Below are 6,911 nucleotides of genomic sequence, written 5' to 3'. Positions count from 1 at the left end.
CCTCTGAGAACGAAAATTGATCTAGAATGATCTATAAACTAACATGCACGAGACAAGAATCTGATCTTTCAAAACAACAATCACAAGCTGAAACTTGGATTGTTTCCTCAACTATCAAAATGAAAATCTTATAACCGACTCATGATATCGAAAATATAAGTGACGTTGTTTCAGCTCTTGTGTACGAAAATAATACACACTCATCATTTGGAAAGCAATCCTGTAATCATGAAATGGAAGTTGGACATTTTGTAACCCAAAATTGACATTGATTCAAAAGCTTGGCTTGACATTATTCAATTGAAATATTTGTATGTTGATTCAACTGTTGATTCCCTTTATTAAATGAGCCAAAGTCTCAGGTGTCTCATTATCTGGTCATTAGTCTGGTCTAAAATGATTCCGATTTGACTACTTTACTAATCTCTATTGAAGACTGGCCTGTTACTTGTTAATGTTTCAAAATTGTATAAATGAGAAATCAATAAATCATGGCAACAATTTAAAAAATAAAGTCAACCATTAAAGTTGAAGTAAACAAATTGAGTCTCTTTTATTCATAATGAAAATATCAAAGGCATATAATGTGAAATGTAAAATGTATTGAGCTCAACAATTAGTCAACTTGAAAAACTAATTACTTTGTATCCCAAGCTTCTCTGCTAATTAACAACCCATTATAATTAGCAAACCTGGAAACATCTTACATGTTGACACTTAAAAAATAACAACACTGAAAGATGATTAATAAATCAAATGGATACACTTTTGGATCAAAAAACGTCAAATGCAATACAAGTGAAGAGTTGACAAAATATTAGTCCAATGTCAACATTTCCAGGTGAAAGTTGATTAAAATTGGCGATAAATCAATAGAAACAAATAAACAGATAAATCATTGAAAATGTTGGTCTAACAAAATATTCATATCAAACTGGTTGACTTGAGGTGAAAACTGAAGGAAACCAGAAAAACCAAAATAACCCAAATATCCTAATTGTATCACACATTTAAGATAAGTAATTATGTTGACAGGTTAATGTACAAAGGTAATCTTATCTTGAGGTGAAAAAAAACGTTAAACTCAAATAATAAGTGTGATAATAATGAGAATGAAAATGATTATGTTGAGAGATGAAATTAGGGTGAAACTAACAAGGAAGATGCTTTGACATTCCCTGACTAGTTTCCATTAAATCTTCCCTAATCATCTTTATCATCTTTCAATTTCATTTAGACTGTCTTATTGAAACAAAAATGAGGCTCATGATGATGATGAAAATTTGAAGCTCAATATAGAAGCATAACAAGCTAATTTGAGTTTAAGTCACGAATTCAGGAAACATGAATAACATGGAATCTTCCTGATGATAATTTTGCTTTTTAACTTTACTCATTAGATGATTGAATGACATTTAACCATTGACAGTGACAACCAGTGATAATGATCAACTAATGATAATTGTTAAGGTGATACAGCATTGGTTAAAAGTGAATCTGTTTAAATGAATGAAACTGAATGTCAATGAGAAATGCATCAACTTCAATCACTGATCAGTTTATTGTTGCAATAATAATGCAAAATATCAAAAAAATAAAAGGTTAAAAATGTAAACCTAATCAGCTTCAGATTTTATCTGAAAAATGAGTTGAGGCAAAGCAAGTCCAATCAATATTTTTGGAAACATTTTTGTGCCTTTCCAGTTATGAAACAAGGATGCAAAACAAAAGCTTTTTTGGGTTAAAAAATAGTTCAGAAAATTGAATTGAACAAATAAAGAATTCAGAATAGAAAAATGTTCAGTTTTTCGTATTATTCTTGTTCAATTTCTGTGGTTTTGCTTCAATGAATGTATCAGCAAACTCACAGTGTATATAACCTGATATAAAATCGTTTATTAGCTGCTGTTGGTGCGTCAATTTAATAATTTCTTAATATCTTTCCATGATTGTCACCGTCCCAAGAAAGTCCTCACTTATCTGATAACTTCCAAAATTGAGATCATTTTCTTTTCTTTCTTCGGGAACAATTTGTTGATCAGACAGAACTACTCGATCTCCGATCTACTCAATCAATTTACTGTTGATAGTGCGATTGACTAAACACAGGGACTTCGCTATCAGTATCTTCTGAAGAAAAGGAAATTCTTGTTGCAAATTCGCTCAATAAGTTATTCAATAAATGAACTGTATAAATACATGATAAAAATCTAGTTTGAAACTCGTTATTTTAAGACTAACTAATGTACTCTTAAACCACTTCCATAAATAAATTTTCACTTTGCATTATTTTCATCTTACCATTTCTTATTAAACACTTTGACTTATTCAGAAGCCATTGCTGAGTATTTTTCAAACACTAAACCATTTTCAGTTTTAATAAGCAATTGGTTTTATTTTTCAAATGCTATCGTCAAAATTCGTGAATAATTATCTCTAATTAATGATGCATAATGTTATATCTAATAAATATCTTAGTTAACAAATTCAAATGTAGAAACTCGATTTTGCTAAACCTTTTCTATTTCTTATATTTAACACTAAAAATCTATTCAACTTTCATTGCCAACTCCTCAAGTTGCCCACTAATTATGCTGACCACTAAGGTGAAAAGCCAACCATGTAAACATTGAAGCAGACAGTCGCAATGAATAATGTAAACTTGAACATTTTTATATCCTTAGGTTAATCAAATGTAACCATTCATTTCCTCCACTGATCAACCTTTTCTTTTACTTTAATTATTTTCAACAGCCCAAAGTAATCATATTGTTACCTTTTCCCTCATCTTTGACTAATACATTTAACCATCAATCTTAACTTTCACCATCTTTCATCTTCCCTTTGCTTGTTCATCCTTCAATCAAGCCTTGAAGCGTTTTAGTTTACCTATTAAAACTCTCCAAATCAGTCACTAGAGTCAATTAATGATAAAATCAAACAGAAACAAAATGAACATTATTTTTGGGTTGAAAGAAGTAGAAAAAAAAATCTCTCAAAAGTCATCTAATAGTAGAGTTACATTGAATGGCCATTATTTTGTTTTTCCTGTCTTCATTGCATACCTTTTTCCCTTGTTATTGCTTGTACCAATTCAATGGTTGAACCCTTTAAATTGAACACTATTCAATTGGTGTTCATCAAAACCTTAAGGCAAACTCACATTAAACTGGATGAACACCAAAAAAGAGGAAAAACTAAAAGATACAATTCCTGAAGCCTTTTTACTCTCAACCCAAATGAATCGCTGTATTTTTACCTTTCAACTTATTTACTTTATAATATTGAACATTATTCAAACAAGTCAACATGATAATTTGAAACATGAAACAAAATATTACATTGAAAATCAGTGAAAAGTAAAAACACATTTCTAAACATTAACTAATGATTCCCTTAACCAGATACAATTTTGTGGGTTAAACTTTTGGGTTCAATTTTTGGGTTTAGATAATCAAATGTAAACAAGGAAAGGTTGTTACCACTTTGACTATTAGTTGATTAAAATGATTACACATGAATTAAAGAGTGTTAAGAGTTGCAGTGAAATTAAGGATTGTAAATATTGTAATCAAATGATTGAGTAAAGTGTAAAAGTTAAAGATGAAAAGATGAAAAGTAAATGGGAAAAAGGGTTGAAATTATCAAAATAAATGTGAAATTTTCAAGTTGTTGAAATGCTGATGAAAAGGATGATGAGCTTTGATGGTGAACTTTAGAGAAGCCTTTTAATCAAGAAACCATTGTGATAATTTTTAGGTTCAGCTGCTTTTTTCACCGTGAAATGAGGTTCACAGTTTTTGATTAGATAACATGTTAATAATGAAATGGTTTTCCTTGGATGACTTTTTGATACAATTTTTAGCATTTCTTGTTTCCTCTTTTTTTCCCGTATTACTCTGTAAACTCATCAAACAACAGTAAAACTAATCAGAATCATCACCAAGGAACATCATAAAAGGGTGAACAAAATATGAAATGGATTTGAAGAGAGCTTTGATTCAGGCCAAGTCACCTGTAAACCTGAATAATCTTAGAAAGTGTAAATGACTTGGGATTGGGAAAAGTGTTGCCATGATGATGATGATTAACATTGAAATAAGCAGCTAAAAAAGTGTTTTTCCCTTTTCAATGTTAATAATTTAGTTATCAGTCTATTTACATCAATTTACAGAATGCTCAGATTACTTTGGGGAAAAAAATGTTGAGGTTGAACATGATAAAAACTGACTGATAAAAGCGTATTGAAACTGAATCTCTTTGATACTCTTCATTCCCTCATTTCTTGCATTCAATTCTTGCACTTCCACATCTTGGTTTACCTTTTTATATCTTGTTTTGTTTAGCATCAAACAAAAAGTATCAAATATCTAATGCAAGTATTACTTGGTAAAAAAATAAAATACTTTACCAGCAAAAGACAAAATCACTTAATGCTGTTGACACAAAACAAGAGTCTGAAAAATTACAATTTTTCAGGATAAAATATTGATGAAAAGGGATTCAATTTGAAATACAAATTTGTAATCTTTTTTTTCTCGGTGAAAATGCAGTCAATGGTAAATAATAAACTCCTTTTTCCACCTTTTAATTGCTTGTATTTCCGATTGTTTTTTTTCTGCTTCTTCTTCAACAATCATTGTATTGTGCAAAATTTATTGCCTCAAATAGACAAGTGAAAGTAAAAAATGGTGATGACGATGAAATAACACGGTAAAAGTAGAGTTGAATCTTGTTTCCATCCAATTGTTTTCATGTTTACTTTCAGTTTCCATTCTCATTACCTTTCATAGTCAAAGACTAATCATAAATCCGGATATTAGTCAATTTTTTCCGTTTCCTTTTTTTTCTACTTTTTTTGTTTCTTCCCTTTTCCATTTTATTCATTGCATTTGTAAAAAAATGATGATGACGATGATGATTATGATGATGGTTGAGGTGGTCATGGTGAGTCTTCAATGTTAAAGGCTTTGAGTCCATTTAGCTTTACATGGTCAATATCCAGTTCATCCATTTTCATGCACATTCATATCAAATATAAATATTAGGCCTTAACCATATTACTTAATTTCCTGCCTTTCCATTCTCAAAATGATTTCATGATGATGATGATCATCATCATCATCATCTTAAGATACTGCTGTGATCATGGTATTATGTAAAAATTGAACATATTTCTTTGTATGTTAACTGGGAAATATCCAAATTTATGCATCAAATTGCTTTGTCTTTGTTTTCACTTCTTTTCCTTGTTGATCATTGACTTCCGATCCATCATTATGGACTAGCTTTTTCTTAATTACTCGACCTTTTCATGTTTCACGAATCGATAATTCATCTTCTCTGTCTCTTTGTTTTACCTTATTTTGGAGATCAATTTTCTTTCCTCTATTTACTTTCATGTTGATCATTTGATGAAAAATCTTTGCTATTTTGCACCAGGAAGAAATCTTTTCCTTATTCTTTGCTTTATTCTTTACAAATTTTGTAGTTACTCAGTTTTTGTTCATCAATGACATCCGTTTCTTTCAGTTGAGCTTTTTTTTTAAAAAAAATCCATATAATGTAAAGTAATCAGGTTAAGAGTTTACTCTTGCTCGTATTTACAGTTATTCAGTTGCCATTTGTGTTTCCATTTTGCTCTATCCAAGTGTTGACATCAATATTTATTGTGAGATGATTAGTTGACCAGCAAAGTCTAATGAGAAATGATATAAAAAAAATATTAATATTATTATTAATGAAAGTTTATGAACACAACAAGAAACCTGTCAAATGAGAATCTTGTTTAAGTTGTTTAGTGGGAAAGCAAAGGTTATTATTAGCATTATTATTAGCTCAATATTGATAAGTTTTACTCTTTGTCTGTATGTGTTCCAAGCGGAAATACCAATCAATTTTTACATGTTTCCTCCTTTATTTTCAGTCATCACCATCAAACATCAACATCATCATTATCATTATCAATGACAACTCAATGAACTAATCAATGTAAATTTAAGTTAAAGCTTTTCATCTAAATATACTTAAAAGGTTATATACATCTTACCATGGTTAAGGCCATTTCCATGAAGGCAAAGAGAAAAGAAAAAGCCATTAATTAGTAATTTTCAGTATATACATAACATGGTGTGTGTGTGTGTATACGAAAAGAAGCCAAAAGAGGTAAAGGAAAACATGATGAAGATTGAATAAAGAACGCCTCCACAAAAAGCAAAATAGCAATAAAAGACAAATGGTAACAGACTTTAAAATAAATATTGAACAAATAAAGAATGGAAAATAATCAATAAAACAAACTTAATTGATTGTTTATTCACAAAATGTTGAATAACCAAGAATAATTTCAAACTTAAAATACAAACACTTTACTTAATCGTCTGACAAGAACAATGATTCCACATGTCTAGCCTCTGTCACTGTTTAATTGAACACTAGATGGAGCCAATAGAGTTAATTCGCTAATCAGAGTTAATTGTTGAACATTTAATCTCAATTAAAATGCACAATTTAACCATTAAAACCCAATTCCAAAACGTTAAGCTTGTAATCGAGTCCAAAATTTAAACCTTTCAGATTCTTCCATTGCTAAACATTTGATGTTCAACCATCAACTCACTTCTTAATTGTTTCAACCTAAACTAATCAAAATTAAAAGATTTGTTTCTTTCAAAATTTCAATCAATTTGTTAGGATTCAAATTGCGAGAAAATTATTTCCATTTATTCAGTTGAAAGCAAATCAAGAGTGATGGTAAACCTGGATAACCCAAGTAACTGGTTAACCAGAAAGCATGAATTGAATGCAGGAAACACCAATTAACTAACAGTTACTTCTCGTCTTATTAATCAATTTACTATAAACTATTAATGCGACAGTAAATGATTATATAATGATTTAGTTGAAAAAAA

General features: G+C 29.7%; 1 long non-coding RNA gene across 1 annotated transcript; it reads right to left on the bottom strand.

Annotated features, from left to right (window-relative positions):
- Positions 1-3,549: 3,549 nt before the first annotated feature.
- Positions 3,550-6,418, bottom strand: LOC107370731 (uncharacterized). The gene is made up of 2 exons (XR_001570690.3): positions 6,050-6,418; positions 3,550-5,698 (listed from the first exon to the last, which is right to left on the bottom strand). It is a non-coding gene; the product is annotated as an uncharacterized LOC107370731 (long non-coding RNA).
- Between the last annotated feature and the right edge of the window lie 493 nt (positions 6,419-6,911).

The sequence above is a fragment of the Tetranychus urticae genome, chromosome 2, assembly GCF_039701765.1.
Source record: "Tetranychus urticae isolate SD_2017Ah chromosome 2, NJAU_TeUrti_SD_1.0, whole genome shotgun sequence".
Lineage (NCBI taxonomy): Eukaryota > Metazoa > Arthropoda > Arachnida > Trombidiformes > Tetranychidae > Tetranychus > Tetranychus urticae.
The sequence above is the reverse complement of the archived record's forward strand: the minus strand, read 5'-3'. Positions and strand labels throughout refer to the sequence as shown.